At 38.3% G+C, this 17,884-nt stretch overlaps 1 protein-coding gene across 4 annotated transcripts in view; it reads right to left on the reverse strand.

Annotated features, from left to right (window-relative positions):
• Positions 1 to 17,884, reverse strand: part of COMMD10 (COMM domain containing 10) — a 159,747-nt gene that overhangs the window by 134,057 nt on the left and 7,806 nt on the right. The gene's annotated exons all lie outside the window — the stretch shown is intronic.

Raw genomic sequence — 17,884 nt, forward strand, 5'->3', positions numbered from 1 at the left:
CACAAGCTGTTTTCAGTATAGCACCTCCCCGCTGCTAGTAAATATTATGGCTGACATGGTAAAAGTAGAAGTGTGCTACATCTCTTACCAGTCCAACCATTCAGTTAAAATCAGCAACTGCACAAAGCCATCCAGAGGCACTGAATTGTGAACACCAGAGAAGCCAACACAAGCCCCACCTCCTACAGTGACAGTAATCTCTAGATGAAAGGTAGGAGAGCGAGTGAGTGGCAGAAACATCTTCCAACGTCACAGCTCAAAGACAGAACTTCCAAAATTTATTGTATCTATACTATTTACATTTACACATTAATCTATGTTATACTGCTTTCTTTTTAGAGTGCATCAATATTATACTGCTTACATAAAATAAACACTGGAAGCTGTATGATGAAGATCATGTGTCATGATCTTCATCATGTCAGCCAGCACTGCCAGTCCAAGATCTTTAAAGAGGTTAGCCAAGGCCAAACAAAGTTAAAGATAAGAAAATCTCAGATTGACTCTGTTACAAATGTAGAAGTTAAAGAGCAGGAAGAACCTCAGCAGGTCAGCCGGCAGTCTATCAGCTGTACTCCAATAAATACACCTATTTAGACCTCTTTCTTTGGTAAAAGTAAGGAATTTTAGACATTTATTAAATTGATAAAAGCCCACATGCACCACAGATACAGCTAAAATGCTATAAATCTGGCTTACCTAATTTTGTGGTAGCCATGGATTTAGTAACAGTATGAGCACAGACTATGAACTAGAGATGCTTCAAAATACAAAGTTCATAAAATCTAAAAGCAGATTGATTTTACATCATAAATCTCTAAGCTGATTACATGTTGGTTCATAAAAAATAACAGTGTACTGCCAATCCCACCCAAAAGTACAGCAGAATCCAAAGTGTACTCAGTGGATGCCCTCAACTCTTCTAATGAACAGGTCTCCTAAGCCCCTGTGCTGGCCAGTATCCAGAATCTCCCAGTAAATTATACTAGAATGACACAGATAGAAAACATTTTTCTCTCCATAAACTCCAATAAAATTACCTCTAGCTCTCTCAGGAGCACAAATATCTTAGCATCATACCTTATTCCAGGGTTCAGATCAAGAAAGTAATTCAATGCAGTAAAAGAATAATATCAAAATTGGTAACAGTCAACAGAGAAGGACCCAAATGCTAACTCTTACGTGCTAGAGGTGAGAGAAGCCCACACCTATTTTGATAAAACACCTAACCACTAAGGTTACACACAGAGACAGGGAACAGGATCTGGAATGTGATGGCTCTTCATTCTGCAGTCACTAAGGTTCAAGCCACGAATTCCTCAGTTGACAAAGGACTTCATATCAGTTACTTAAACAGTTCATTACAGTAGCATTGAAACCAAGCCTTAAACAGGCTAGCAGCTTACCCAGGATTAAGAAACAATGTCAGTAGAGACAAGAACAATATCCTAGGAAGCCTGACTTTTAGGACTTTTCTAAAGCTAATTAACAGTGTACTGTATCTACCATGAAAAGCAAACCATCAAAAGTAAAGAAATTCATATTCTTGTCTTCTATTTAATTTTTAATACACAGTATACGGTAGAGGACTCAGAATACTGTAGAGGACTCAGAAACAAATCTAATACGTGTGGCACAACAGTGGCCTAAGTTTACAGCTTAACAGCAGCCATAGCCCTTATTTAATACTGCTTTACCTTAAAAGTACTTTCTTTTCCTGTATAGTTCTGTCACGGTTTAACACTGGCCTGGCAATTAAACCGAGTAACAGACACTCTCTATTAATCTCTCTCTCCTCCCTGATAAGAAAGGAGAGAGAATAAGGGAGAGAGACTTATGGGTTGGAAACTAAACTACACAGCTTTAATGAAACAGTAATGATAAATAGGAAAAATTAATAAATATATACAAATATACAAGAAAATGGATACCACACTCCTCCCCCCCTTCCCCCAATAACTCTCACATCACCACCGAGGCTGCAGGGCAGCCCTGGGAAAGTCCAGGCTGGACTCCTGGAGTCAGCAGCAGTTGGGAGCTGGAGGCAGGAACACACAGATAAGGGCTGGCACGGATCAGGACCACAGGCAGGCAAACGGACAGGATCCTTCCAGGATGCTGGGTGAAGGAAGGGAAGCAGGAAAGGCAGGCAGGGCAGGCAGCCAGAAGCTGGAAATCTGGCTTGGCCCTCGTGATCCCTCAAATTTATACTGAGGATGATGTATATGGGATGGAATACTCTGTTTGGTCAATTCTGGCATCTATCTTGTCTGTTCCTCCCCAAAGGAGGGATGCAGGTGGGACCTCTTTATGTTTTCCTCAGTGCTGAGCAGTGTCCTTGGCTCTGCACACCAGTCTCTAGCAGTAACTATAAACATCAAGTGTTATCAGTCCTAGAAACACACACTGTCTGAGAAACTTGCTCTTAATTTCAGCAAGTGCAACTACTTACAGGAGAATTAGCTGAAAGCAAAAGTAGAAGACAGAAAATCACCTTTATCCTGGCCCAAACCAGGACAAGTTCATGTGTCTTTCCTATTTAAAATAGTAGTAAGAGAAAAATTTTGATTAAAAAATAGCATGGTCTGACTATTTATTTTGTGGACAGAAAAATGTAACATGCATTTGACGATGCTTATGTTTATTTAGAAGACATTCAACATCCTGAAACATCAATTAACCTTTTGAGAACAGTAACATACTTCTGTATTGCATTTGTGTGAAGGCACAGCATTTGGTAGCCACAAAATGGTATATATATTTTAGGGCCAATTTTTGCAAAAATGAAAGGGTTACAAAATTATTTCTGGTTCTGATATAAAACTTGTTATAGAAAACAAAATGTTGGCACAGACTGTATGATGCCAGAATCTTCAATATATTACATGAGAAGCATTTACTAGGGAAGAAAGTATTTCTCCATAACTAGTAGGAAATAAAAACACATTTTTAGTTACAACAGTTGAGAAATATGCAAGCTCCCCTGTCACTGCAAAAGTAAATAACATTGCAAATGTACTATTTAGCACTGTGAGTTCTCATAGGTTTCTCTGGCACTTCTTAAAGCTCAGGGGTTATGTTTAGAAAACAGAAAAAGTGCAGGTTAGAAAACAAGGAAAGGAAAAAACAGATACTAAGTAAAGCCAATAGTATGCATGTGTGAAAATGCTTCATATCTTCTCCATAAACTCTTCAGAAAAAAAGATTAAAAGCAGCAAAGATCTGAGGAAGCTTTCAGTGATTCCTGTAATCTTCAGTAGCCATGCCTGTTTTGTTCCACTCAGGATTCTGAAGACAGCTGGGACTAAAAGGCCTTAAGTACACTTCTCCCTTCCAGCACCCACTCAGTACTAGCTGCAGAAAACAGGTGCTATGCCTGCTAAAACAGCTTTGTGTGCCCTACAAATGCAGTGCTTCTTAGTGGCCAGCTACACCTGTACCAGGGCAGATCCACACCAGAGAGATGCCAGTTCCCCTAATGCAGGACTACATGACCCTTTCACCTGCAGATCACTAATATTATAAATAAAACATGTGTGGTTTATCATGAAGTCTGTGATGTCCACAGTCATTTTTCTCCAGTGTAAAACATAGCAACTTTCAACTTAGGCCCACTGTCCTGTCCTCCAGACTACATCCCATAGTAAACAACAGAGTATTTTACCTATTAGGAAAAGATCACCATCAATCAGTGGTAAAATGTTTGGGTGAAAGTCACCCTCTGCAAAAAGCATATGTGCACTGAATGTCAAGTCAGCTTTCACAGCTCCCTGATACAAACGTTCAGCATGATCTCCAAACCAGTAAAGGAGTTCACAAAGCCAAAACTATCATCCACAGACTCTACCATTTCCCTCATCACTTACAGCCTATTATGTTTGGATATACCATTGTCTCTTGCACATTTTCACCACAGTTCCTTACTTTCACTTTTGTCTGCCCATAAACACTGAAAATTAAGCCAAAATTTAAAAACTCAATAAATAATAGTTGTCAAAAAATTCATTTTCAATACGTGAGTATTTATCTTATACACCTTAGTGAGAAATCAAATACATGTTTTTTGACCAAAAAATTCAGGCTAAAATCATCAAGAAGAAAACGATTCTCTTAAATATTCAAGAACCAGTCTGCCACTCAAAACCAAAGGACTATGACTTTGAGAGGTAAGACACATTGGAATCCAGAGCAGGCATGATGAAGGGCTCCAACCTGAAATACCAAGGACAGAGCCAAAGTGACTGAGAAACTCACAGGGACAAAAAATGCTGGCAGGGGCTATAATTTGAGAAAAGGAAACAAGTAGGAATATTGTTAGAAAAAAGGTAGAAAGTGGAAATTTTAGAAAACATGAAAGCATCTAGTAGAGCTAAGAGTTCCAGCCATTAAAAACTTCTGGGTCAAGGTGAAGTATTTTTAAGGGAGGAAAGGGAAAAAAAGGCAAAAAAAAAAAAATGCACATTCAGTACTGGAGAAGGGAAAGGGAGGTTTTTTTGTTAATTTTGGATTTGAGTGATATACTGAGATCACATCTCTCTGTCTACATCTATGCAGACTGGAAGCTTGTTCTAAATGGAAAACTGGAATTTTAATACAAATTACCTGCTTCTAGAAGGTGAAGCTTTTAGAAGGTCATCTAATACCATAATCAATCATAGCAGAAACTAAAGAAAGTCAGTATTACTACCCTGGGAACTCATTGATGTAGCACAAACAGGTTACCTCTTACCACAACACAAGCTGGATACTGTAATGGAAAATACTATTTCTCCTCCTTAAGTAATCCATGATTTAGTATCTATTTGTCCCTTAGAAAGTGCTGTCAGCACTGACCTCAGAGAAAGTAGGAGTAACAATAAATAAAGAAACCTCTGAACCTGCAAGAATTACAGTATGGAAATATTGCTTGGACATGTAAAATCAACATGGCTGAGATTTTTAGAACTGCCAGACATCTACACAGTACAGTTCAGATTTCACATATTATGAACATTTAATTATTTCATTTAGATTCTCACACTCCATTCTCTTGGCAATATTTGATGCTTTCAGAACATCTAGGTCCCCTAAATAGAATAAAATTCTACATACATCACTTCAGTATAATTCTAAAACATAAAATCATAGTCTTCAGCTAATGAGAGAATAATTCTATTCAGAACACATACATGAATCAGAACGTGTGAGCAAACACAATTAATGTTATAAGTAAAATATGATTTAACAAAATAAACTGGCTACAGATAAACTGGCTACAGGAAAGATTATGAAGATCCTGTCATATCCATTATTAGCCACTCAGACAAACAAATGACTGTGTGCATTTCATACAGGGAGAGGGAAACCAATTAGTGTTAAGCAAGGAGGAAGAAAAAGAATTCACAAAATTAAGGTTTACTTTGAAGTCTAAAAACTGAGAAAACAAAACGCTGGGATGAAAACACTTGTTAACAAGATTTGATGAGCAGAGAATGTGAAAGCAACTCCAAATTACTAACAGTGTTCTGTAGTTTCATGTTTATGGGGAAAGAAGCTCATGAAAGCCCTGGACTGGAAAGGAACATGTAGCATAAGTACACTAGCATTTACCATTTGTCAAGTCTACTGCTACTATCACAACAAATGTTTTGAGTATTGCCAAAAGATAACTGGTAAAAAAAAGGTAGTAACATTACCACCACATTTGGTAATTTCTGAAAATCAACGATTTTATAATGAATTTTTTAAATGGTATTATTTAACTTGGGCATTCTCCCCGTTGTTATGGGCTACTGTTTAGTTTGTCTGTTTGGACTTAATTTATAAATCAAGAAAATCTCCCAACAACAAATGCAGGTTCTAGAAAGCAAAATTGTTTCATTACCCTAAACTTGCTGAGAGGCTGGTGAAGCTTTCCAACAAGTGTGATGAGAATTTGAATGCAAACTGAGCTTGTGGCCCACAGTTTGAATCAAAAGCCAGTAAGAGGAAGCTTTAGAATAACCAGGTCATGTGAATATAGAGAAGATGACTGTGTATTAAGCAGCCTATGGTGTTTTATTGTCCTAGTTCATAATGCATCAGTCTGGCCAAAATGACCCTAGTAACGTTACTAACCTGAGAACACAGACTGAAACAGATCTTCATATCCCTTCTGAAAATTTGAATCTTGGCACAAAACTGGGTACTTCTTGTGGTATTGATGCGACTGAAGAACTTGATTAATCTGGGCATGCCTCTTCTTGGTTTCCAGAAGCTTCAATGGCACAAAATGGTTGTTTCAGCTTGCTTAGATGAGGCTTACATCGTCTGACTTTGCGCCAGTACTCAAAGAGCCACTTCAAGGTAGCTATTTTCCCTTACAGGAAGTCTGATTAATTTGAGGACAGGCTGAAGCAGTGTAACAGCCTTGATTTTTGCAAGGTTTTTAAAAACTGCATAAAGAAATAGAATGCCAAAATTAATTTCATACTGACTATTCTTTACAGAAAAATGTCTACAGAAAATTGTCTTCTGTTAGGCAGAAGCCTAACAATCTATTCCACATAAATCTATTTCAGATAAAGTAGGATGGTTACAGTAATTCAGAAATTAGTTTCATGCTCCACTGAAATACAGGCCAACCCATTTGATTTTCAAATACTTAAATCCTTATTTTGAGAGGCCATTCAGTTCAAAATTATCTAGCATTTGTGATAACTTAAAAGTTACTGCCCATGGGATTATGCTTTTTATGTGCCAAGAAAAAAAACTAAAAACTAAAAAAACATACTAACATGCAAGTGCAATGGCTCTTGTTTTTCAGAGTTACACCCTTCTCATATATTTATACCAAATATGGTATCTTTCAGAGCACTGTATCAAGCTTACACAAAGCAACTACTCCCGGCAGTTCAGCTTCACTAGATCAATGCTGGAGTGCTCTCTCAGTTAAAAAGCTACTTTGATTCACAGTCTAAAGCACATACTGATAACTTAAGATTCCCAAGTCTGAACTTCTACTATTATAATATTAGGAGGTAACTTACTCCATAGGAGACTACATAACAGGGGAATAAAAACCCAGCTTTCAGACCATTCTTGAGGAATTTGATTTATGACAGCTGGAGAAACAGGGTTTGAGAACTACCCTTGGATATCATCTGTGCAAGCAAAAGCTATCAGATACTTTAAAGATGAAGCCTGAAATGTTGAGAAAGAATATTAAGTAATGTGGCTGCTTACAGTAATGGGGAAAACAAATAACTCTATGTCACTGGCCACATGTATCTTAGAAAGACACCAATTACAACAAGAGAAAAAATAAATCTTTTCTTATACAAACTGTATCAGAATTTTGTCTTTTTAACTTGGGTACTAACTCATTTCAGCTATCCTCCCCTCTAATTTGAGAGGGATAGTGCAGCCTGAAAGATTAAAACTTCCCTGAAACCATCTGAAAAAGCTGTTTATGTTATCTAAAGGGTCCATAATATTATTCTTATTGAAGCAGTTATGAACTGTGAAGCGAGACATAATGGGATGTGAAACACATCTTCAGCAAATCTTTTTCTCATATTATTACAATAGTACTTATCACACTGACACAAAACATTTAAGAACATTTTCCAACTTCCAAAATATTTTGAGGAAAGTGATGATCTGTACCAGAAGAATTCTTCAGGTACAGATCTTTCATTTACAATACACTGACCTCAGCTATTCTACCCAAATAACCTACAGGAAAATTACTATGGCTATCCTATCACTTTATTCTTGGAAGTCATTCCTGTACTTTCATCATGAAGGCCAAGTACTTCTTATTTCATTGTAGAATCATATAATCATAGAATGCTAGGGCTGGAAGGGGCCTTAAAAATCATCCAGTTCCAACCCCTCTGCATAAGCAGGGACACCTTCCACCAGACCAAATTGCTCAAGGCCCCATCCATATTCTGGGGCAGCCACAACTTCTCTGGGCAACCTGTTCCAGCATCTCTCCATCCTCAAACTGAAGAATTTCTTCCTTATCTCCCCTCTTAAAAGTTTTAAACTGTTGCCCCCCTCTCACTAAACACCTGTGAAAGAGCCCCACCCCAGCTTTCTTGTAGGCCCCCTTCAGATATTGGAAGGTTGCTATAAGGTCACCTCTGAGCCTCCTTTTCTCCAGGCTGAACAACCCCGATGTTTTTAGCCTGTCTTCACAGCAGAGGTGCTCCATTCCTCTGATCAGTGGCTCTCCTCTGAACACATTCCAGGAGCTCCATGTCCTTCTTATGCTGGAAACTCCGGAACTGGACACAGTACTCCAGGTAGAAAGTTAGTATATTAACATTTTAAAGTCGGGGCCTCTCCTCATCTTTCAACAATCAATTTAGACAAAATGGACTAAGTTACAGTTACATAAATTAATACTTTTAATTTAAAGAAAGAACTGCAACATGTACTATACCATTTAAATAAACTCTCAGCTTTGCAGGGATGGGAGAGAACTGAAGGTGTATTACACATCAAAAAAAGCATTGGTCTACAACACACTACTCTGACTTCAGACCTGTGCAGTAACACCAAAATAAAACTAGAGAAAGCCATTACATCTGCTTTCTAAAATTTACAGCCTGTGATGCCAATTCCACTCTCCATCAGCACATTCAGCATTGAAGAATCAGCCCTCCAAATTAGATACGAAAAATGTCAATATTGCCTGCTGTGATGATGAAAATTAATTTACATAAGAGGCCAAGAGAAGGATTACAAAATCCATCTGAACTTTTTCCAAACCACATTTTGTGGTTTCAGTGAATAGTAGTCTTTAGTGACAGATTTTAAATCAGTAAGACTCAATTTTTATCCAGCGATAAGACTCTCAAATTGAATGACAAGCATCTTTGGCTGACAATACTAGGGAAATCTTCAAATTAAATCCAAGACTTAAAGCAGGCACCATGAACGTGACTATCAATAAGCTTTACATACATCCAACAATCCATAAAATGTTTGGGTTTTTTTTTTAAAGCATGGAAGTCTGCAATTAAAGACAGCCATAACACATATGCACAGTCCAGTTAAGTAGAGGTTGCACTGTCAACTATAATGCCTCTTGCTAAATTTTAAGACCAGACTTTGTAGCTGTTATGGTTTGAGGGGGTACACGCTAATTCTATGGTATCAATGTCAGAGAGTGTTCTTTAGGACCTCTGAGGATCCCAAGGGAAGAACAGAGGGGTTCATACTCCTTCCTGGAGGGTGGGAAAGTGACCCCCTCCCTATGCCACCCTTCTTTGCTGCCTTTCCGTGCCAGGGTGTCTTGGAGGGAGGCTCGTGCTCCTTGGCTTCAGATCCCATGGGCTCTGCAGGATATGACTCCATCAGCTGCTGGCAAAAGCCCTAGCCTCTTTTCCCAAACCTGGCTCTGCCACCAGGAACTTCTGGATACTTCTATCAGCAACTGTTGAGATCAGGTTTTGTATATTTTTTTTATTTTTTATTATTATTCCACGTGTTACTATCCCTTTCCCTGTTCTGGTAAACCTCTTCAGGTTTTACCTTCCAACCTTGAAGTCTCTTTTCCTTGTTGCCCTTTTATCTTCCCTTGGGAGAGGGGAGGTAGCAGAGAGCAAGTCTGTTCTCTGGGTTTTGGTTTACCCTGACCACTAAACACAGACAGCAACCTTAACAAGAGCCTCAGTAACACAGTTGTAAGAAAATAAGAATCCCTGGTATCATCTTATCTATCTAGTCAGAATAGAATGCAATGTCAAAGCCAAATCTGCCTTAATCTCACAGATACTGTAAAACCACCAGCAAATGGACAAACAAAATAAAAGCAACAACTGTTTTTCACTAGTATACATACAAGAACCATCTTCTAGGCTCTGAAGTAGTACCACATGCTGTAATTGCTTATAACTAGAAATAGCGGTAGGTAAGGATAGGGAAAGGGGTAAGGATAGTGTTAGACTGGGTCAGACAGACAGACAATGAATTTACAGAATTCTGTAAAAAGGCTAACATTATAAAACACAAAATTCTTAAAAAAACAACAACAAAAAAAAACCAAACTAGGAAAAACTATTCATGTGGCTTTGTATTTTAGCCTCAAAGAAGGCATAGTAAGGTCTACAGACTGCAGACAGGTTGGGTCAAAGACCCAAAGTGAGTGGGACAGAGAGGCATTTAGGAGAGCCACAGGCCATGAATTTGTTCCTGTGCAGCTCTTGGATCCCCCACCACAACTTTTCATAATGGTAACAGTAACATCAAGAGGCAGAAAAAGCAATAAAACTAGAAGCAGGAAGTGCTTTCTCTTCATAAACTGTAATTTTTAGCTTGTAATTAAGAGGAGCAAGCCAAACACTCAGTACCTCAGAGAAGATTAGAGTATTAGGGGCGTATTAAAAATAGAAAAAGAGACTAAGATTTAACTCTAAAAGGAAAATCTACACAAATTATGTACCTAAGCCATCTTACTTGGTGAACATCTACAATGAATTAGATTCTTCATCCAAGATTGCTCTTTCCTGGAGAGTTAATTCCGTCTGACTTCACACTTCTGTCTTCAAGGATAAAGACCTATTTCAGCAAACCTTACTTAGCACATAATGCCAGGTAAAGTGATATTTTCAGACATCTTCATGCAATATTCAAACAATACCTTCCTCATCTTTAATCTTTGTATTTATAAATGGAAAAGACACATACCAAAAAGTACCAGTGTCCTTCACAAGGAAAGAAACTAAAGAAACAGCATTATGCAAAATTGTTAGAGCAAAATAAATGCTATGAAGCAACACCTTCAAAAGACGTTTCCCTAACAGAAGTTACTCCAGTATCTCATTTTTACATATACTTTAACTTACAAGCAGCTAGCTTGAAAACAAACAGAAAGGGACTGTATGACAAACATTAGATACAGTGTTCAACTTTCTAAAACCCTAGCATTTCGGGATTTAGGTTATGTTAAAGGTAAAAAGTGTGCTGTTCTTTGTCTCTGAGAAATTTTGGGGCACAAAATTGAAGTAAAAATATACACCAGTCTACAAGCATTTATATGGAAAAGTCACAACCGACTGCCTCTTTTATCTACCAGAAGAATATATAGTAAGATCCAATGGTGGGAAGAAGAAGCTAGATTTTAATGAGAGATAAGGCACGCATTTTTATTAACCATAAAGAATACCCCAGAAATTATCTGTAATTTCAACCCTTGAAATCACAACCAGACCCCTGTTTAAAAAGTGCTTTTATATACTGCAAGAAAGTTGTGGTTTGTATTACACAGAAAGTTACACAAGATAAGCACAGTGGTCTTTTATAACTTTAGAAAATGCTATTTTGCACATAGGAACAGAAAAAATGTTTCAGATGTTTTTAAACATTCTCAAAATATATCTTCTCCCGACCTTTATCACTTGCACTTTCTTGTTAGAAGATGGAGAAGGAAAAGTAGGAAGACAGGAAGGAACTAATTTAAAAAACCTTCATGATACACTACCTTAAAGATTGTTAACAACTAAAATACCTGCTAACAAAACTGTGCTACTGGAAGATTAAACAGACAGCTATGCTGTAACCAGCTATTAAAATAATCCTGCATAGGTATAAAACTGTGTCTTTACTACATCTTTCATTGTTTGTCTTCTCTTTACCATGGTCTGTGATAGCATCACACAATGCAAGATGGTTCACAATTCATTGTAACAGAATCTACAGGTACCACACAGTCTTTGTGACCTCTGTTTGTCACTGTAAGAACGATTAGTGAATCAGACATTAGCAAGAAATGGAAACTGAAATATTCTTTCTGTTTGAGCTACGGTCCTCCTTATTTTGCATTTCTTCTGATAGCAGAAAGAATTTTCCCCCATGACACATGCACACTCACAGAGCATATTAATTCTCTTCTTTTTTTCATAATCACCACAGTATGCATGTGTTTCAGAGTACTTCTGTAGATCTGCCAGCATTTAGCAGAGAGAACTTAGCATATTCACATTACACATGCACCCCTTAGCAAGAAGACCCATTTCTGAGAAAACTAGTTTCAGAGTTTTTTCCCATATGGCTTCAAACAGCCAGTCAAGATACAGAATTGACAGCTCTGTCAAGAATTTTAGGTACATAATTTCGCTAGTTGCATTCCCACGCATCATTATATTAAGTAATGCTGTCTGAAGGCTATAAAAAAATTCTCCTGCTTGGTAACATAGGGCCCTTCTCTTTTTTATTACATATATTTTAAAGATACCCTAAATAGCTTTCCAAAACATGAAAGTCATGGTACTAACCTGACCTGACTTTAAACCACATAGATTTATAAACAGCACCAAAAAAAAGCAGAGAATATAATATAGGAGGAGGAGAAAAGCAACAAAATCAATGAAAAACTGCCAAGACTGAATGAACCCTATCCTGCCAGCTCTTCGCAGAGAGGAAAAAATAAATTTTAATCTGATTAATGTGTCATGATTTGTAAACTGATAAATTGCCAAGCAAAGACCTAAAAACGGCCTAAGATTTGTATCAGACAGTTATCAAAATTCTAGAGGCCAAATTAAGAATGCTTTCAAAGAAAAAACTGATACTAATACCATCGTTCTAATTGGCTAGAAATTTATCACACAGCAGAAATAACATAATAAAAGGACAGCCATACAAGTAAAGATCCAAAGAACTAATTAATGCAACAGGAGAATATACATAATTAATAACGCTGAAGACTGCCTATAGTTCAGTGAAGAAAAAGGAAAAATTGAGAAAATAAATACTATTAAACACTACAGCTTTAGTTTACTTTCCACTTTTTATTATTTTCTCAAGACAATAATGTCCTACCAAGTAAGCAGTCTGCACCAAAAAAAATTTTAAAAGACCTACATTGAAAAAAGAATGATTGTCTCTAACAACTAAAAGTAGTATTCAACGTGCTACAGAAAGCTTCACCTAATCAGTATTCTAGGAAATACCTGTTCTGTTGCTCTAACAAACTTAATTAGGCTTGTCACCCTAAGGAAGCTATCAGGCAGTGTATTACCACCTACACCTCTTGCATAGAACTGACAGACCCAGAACCCAGAATACTGGTTCTTAACAAGCTGCAATTTGCAGGCAAGAAGAGACTCTGGTGTAGGAGAAATAACATGTCAGTACAAGCAAAATATCTGTAATAAGTTATTTCTCACAATCTGCAATCCAAAAGAGTCAGTGGCCTACTCTTTCAAAAGTGTTGATGAGCCTAATTAATTAATAATTTTATGAAATTATAATCCCAGTCAAACAGACCCCCATTAGTGTTATCCATAGGTTAATAAAACCTTAGTTCTTCCTCCAATGTACCTGAAGGTTCCAGCTTTTGCATAATGCACAAACCATACTTCTAAATAAAAAAACAGTCAATCATTTTTGTGTTGTCTTAAACAACACATGAAATGAAAGATTAGTGCTTGGTCTTTTCTTGTATACATTAAAGAAAACAGACTTAATGGCAGCATTTCAGTACTTCCAAAACCACAACTTCTAAGTACCAGATGCCAGAAGAGACTCAGAATTCTGTTGCCACATGGATTCTAGTGAAACACTCTAAAACAAGATAAAATTGCAATTAGATCTTTCTTAGTTACACTGCAAACTCTGTCCTATATACAAACCCTCTCATGCTGAAACAAAACTAACAGCATCTCAGTAATACTAATCATAGCACTGATTCTGCAATTGGATCCAGATGAGCAATCCCATGCATACACCCACTAAACCCATAAGGATAACTCAGGGATGGTAAGTGTACAAAAAAGCACCTGGTAAGCAAAAGCATGGAATATTCACAAATACTCTCAAATATAAACCAATATGTAGCATTGCACATCACATGAATAGGTGAGTAAAAACTCCTACCAAATATGGAGTGGCAACCATAACGCCCATATATTTTTTTTTTTAAAGCGTATGGAAAGAAAAAAAATCTGTGTTCATAGAGTCATACAATGGCTTGGGTTGGAAAGGACCTTTGAAGATCACCTCATCCAACCCTACTGCCATTTACAGGCACATGTTTAAATAGATCCTGTTGTTCAAATCTCCATACAACCCAACTTTGAACACTTTCAATTATGGAAATTGTCCAGAGCTTCCCTGGACAACCTTTTCCAGTGTCTTATCACCCTCATTGTAAAAAATTTACTCCTTTTTTTGAACCCAAACCTTCAGTTTAGAATCATTAGCTCTTGTCCTGTCACTACAGTCCCTAGTAAAAAATTTATCTCCATTTTTTTTTACAAGCACCCTTGAAGTATCGAAAGATCACAGTAACATCTCTCCAGTCGTCTCCTCTACAGGCTGAACAATCCCCCAACTCTCTTAGACTTTCTTCCCAGAGGTGTTCGAGACCATGCATCATTTTGATAGCCCTCCTCTGGACGCTCTCCAACAGGTCCATGTTTGTCTTGTGCTAAGGACTCCTGAGCTGGATGCAGGTGGGGTCTCAGCACAAGAGAGAAGAGGGAGAGAATCACATGCCTCAACCTGATAGCCACCCTGATTTTTACAGAACCCAGAATCTGATTGCCTTTCCAGACAGCAAGTGCACATTACCAACTTATATCCTATTTTTTATCCAGCAGCATCCCTGAGTCCTTTTCCACAGAGCTACTCTCAATCCATTTATCTCCATTGTGTTCTAAAATTGGAGATTTCCCCAAGCCAGGACCAGAAGGTTGCACGTGGCCTTGCTGAACTTCAAGAGGTTCACATGGGTGCACTTCCCAAGGCTGTCAAGGTTTCTCTGGATGGCATCCCTTCCCACCAGCAAATCAGCTGCGCCCCTGAGCTTGATGCCATCTGCAAACTTGCTGAGTGTGTACCACTATGTCATTGATGAAGACATATAAACTGCGTTGGTCCCAGCCCACACCTGAGGGAGATTTTTACTATAAAGCCACAAATTAAAAGTATTACTATTTCAGGCAAGCCCATAATATACTCTATTCACATTAGTTTCTTAAAAATATAGCAGAAATATGTCAGAGACAGATAATATGAAGGACGACTTAATGGAAAATTCCAATGAACAAAAGCAAAATAAAACAGACTCTGCATCTTAAAATAGAAACAAAAAAGATGACACTCTTCTTTTGCATTTCTCATAATAAAAAGAGAACATATGCTCAAATCAAACCATGTTTTTAAAAAACATCATTACACACCCTTTTTTCCCTCAAGTGGTAGAAAATCAGAAAGCATGCAAGTACACATACTGGAGCCTCCAAGTTCATTAAATAGGATATTTCACAACTGACGATTGCCTTTGAGGGTATAATCATCATAGAGTTACAAAATGGCTAGGTTTGGAAGGGACCTTAAAAATCACCTAGTTCCAACCCCTCTGCCATGGCCAGGGGCACCTCCCACCAGATCAGGCTGCTCAAAGCCCCATCCAACCTGGTCCTGAACACTTCCATTGAGAGGGCATCCCCAGCTTCCCTGGGCAACCTGTTGCAGGGGCTCACCACCCTCACACTGAAGAACTTCTTCCTAATGTCTAACCTAAACCTACTCTCTTCTAGGTTACATCCATTGCCACTTGTCCTGTTACTACAAGCCCTTGTGAAAAGTTTCTCTCTAGCTTTCTTGTAGGGTCCCTTCAGGTACTGGAAGGCTGCTCTAAGATGTCCCTGGAGCCTCCTCTTCTCCAGGCTGAATAACCCAAATTTTCTCAGCCTGTTCTCATAGGAGAGGACATGTTCCATTCCTTGAATTATCTGAACTCTCTGAATGGCCAGGCCCAGAGCATGATGGTAAGAGGAACAAACTCTAGTTGGAGGCTGGTAACTAGCAGTATACTCCAGAGTCAAAAAGTGGGTCCAGTCCTGTTAAACAACTTCTTTAGTGATCCAGAGGTGGGACAGTGTATCCTCAGCCAAGTCTGCAGATGACACAGAACTGCCAGGAGTGTCTGATACACCAGAGAGTTGTGCTGCCACCCATACAGACCTGAAGAGGGTGGAGGGAAGGGCTGACAAGAAATTAATAAAGTTCAACAGGGGGAAATGCAAAGTCCTGCAGCTGATGAAGAACAACCCCAGGCACCAGCACATGCTGGGGGCCACCTTTGCACCTTTGCATAGGAAAGCACCTTTGCATAAAGGACTTAAGCCAACAACATGCCCTTGCAGCAAAACAGGCTGAGTATCTAGGGCTGCATTAGCAGGCTGAGGGAGATAATCCTTCCCTTCAACTCATCAACAGTAAGTCCACATCTGGAGCACTATTACCAGTTCTGGGCTCTCCAGAATAAACATGTAAGCATACTGGACAGAGTCCAAAATGAGTAAGAGCCGCTAAGATGACGAAGGGCTGGAGTACCTCACATATGAGGAAAGGCTGAGAGAGCTGGGACAGTTCAGCCTGAAGAAAAGGGACTCAGGGGGATCTCACCAACATACATAAATACCTGAAGGGAAGGTGCAAAAAGGAAGGAGCCATTTCAGCAATGTCCAATGACAGGACCAGAAGCAACGGACACAAACTGAAACACAGAAGGCTCCGCCTGAGCACAGGAAAACACTTTTCCACTTTGAGGCTGAATGAACACTGCACAGGTTGGCCAGGAAAGTGGTGCAGTCTCCATCTTTTGAGATGTTCAAAAGCCATCTGGACACAGTCCTGCTCAACTGACTCTAGATGGCCCTGCTTGAGCAGAGGGGTTGGACCAGATGAATTACAGAGGTTCTTCCAGCCCCACCTATTCTGTGATTCTTTTACTGGCAATTATGACAACAGAATCATACGATTCTTTATGTACCTAATATTGCTTCTGTGAGAAAAGCGAATAGTGCAAATCATTAAACACAGCCACCTATACAGGAAGTGCATTTACAGGGTCAGTGGTGTCACATTATACCCATACATACATGTTGCAGAGAATATTAATAATTGAATACACATCTCTTTCTACAAAGAAATAAGTCAATATCATCTCTAAATCAATTTAAAAACTGTACTATAAATCCAATCTAAAAAAGCTAGCAATCTGGGCTAAATATTCTTCAGGTTCTTTTTTTTAACTGTAACTTGTGATATTGATGCAAGTTTATAGCAAGTTGGCTACTGTAACAATGTATCACAAGTAAGAGATTATTTTGCCCACAGTCTCAAGATAATACAGAAAATATGTGCCAATACACAATTACTTATAGAATCTACAAGGAGATAATGATGGATTCATGCTGGATCATGTCATTTACTGGATTCATTAAGACATAAGTAGATTTGTAAGATTATAACTAGATGAAAAGTTCTTCCATTACCCCATGCAATTTTGAAAATATTTTGCCCCTATGTGTCTTCTTAGCAGAAAAAATACTTCATTTAGCGATTAGTTGTCTGAATTGAGGCTTTGGGTTAACAGAAAGTTATCCTGAACCTTGAGGTTTTCACTCAATTCAGATTTACAGGATTAAGATGTTTTCAAAACAAACTGAGAAAGTGACACTCAAGTTCAAACTCAAATTATACCATACAGCCTACACTCACACTCAAACTGATAGTCAACTTGTCACCTAGGCTAGGAAAAGAAAAAAAAAAGATGAATTTAAGCATACGTAGAGGCATACACCTGCCTTCATGCTAAAAACAAGTTACTCCACAGTATTGTATCAGCTGCTTTCCTGCGAGCTTAATTACAAACTATAGTTTAAAACTGCTTTACATGGAATGCAATATACTACCAAAATGCCCATTATATGCAGTCATGGTTAAATCACAAAGAATGTCCAAAACTGTCACACGGACCATAAGTATTGTATGTTGCAGGGCACACAAAACTGCAGACAAGAAACAGACTAAAGGAGTGTATGGTACAAGCTCCAAATAAAAGATCAGAAGTGTTTTAATTAGAAGTTTCTCATAGACTGAAGACCCAGCAAACTATGCA

The sequence above is a fragment of the Heliangelus exortis genome, chromosome Z (genome assembly GCF_036169615.1).
Source record: "Heliangelus exortis chromosome Z, bHelExo1.hap1, whole genome shotgun sequence".
NCBI classification, from domain to species: domain Eukaryota; kingdom Metazoa; phylum Chordata; class Aves; order Apodiformes; family Trochilidae; genus Heliangelus; species Heliangelus exortis.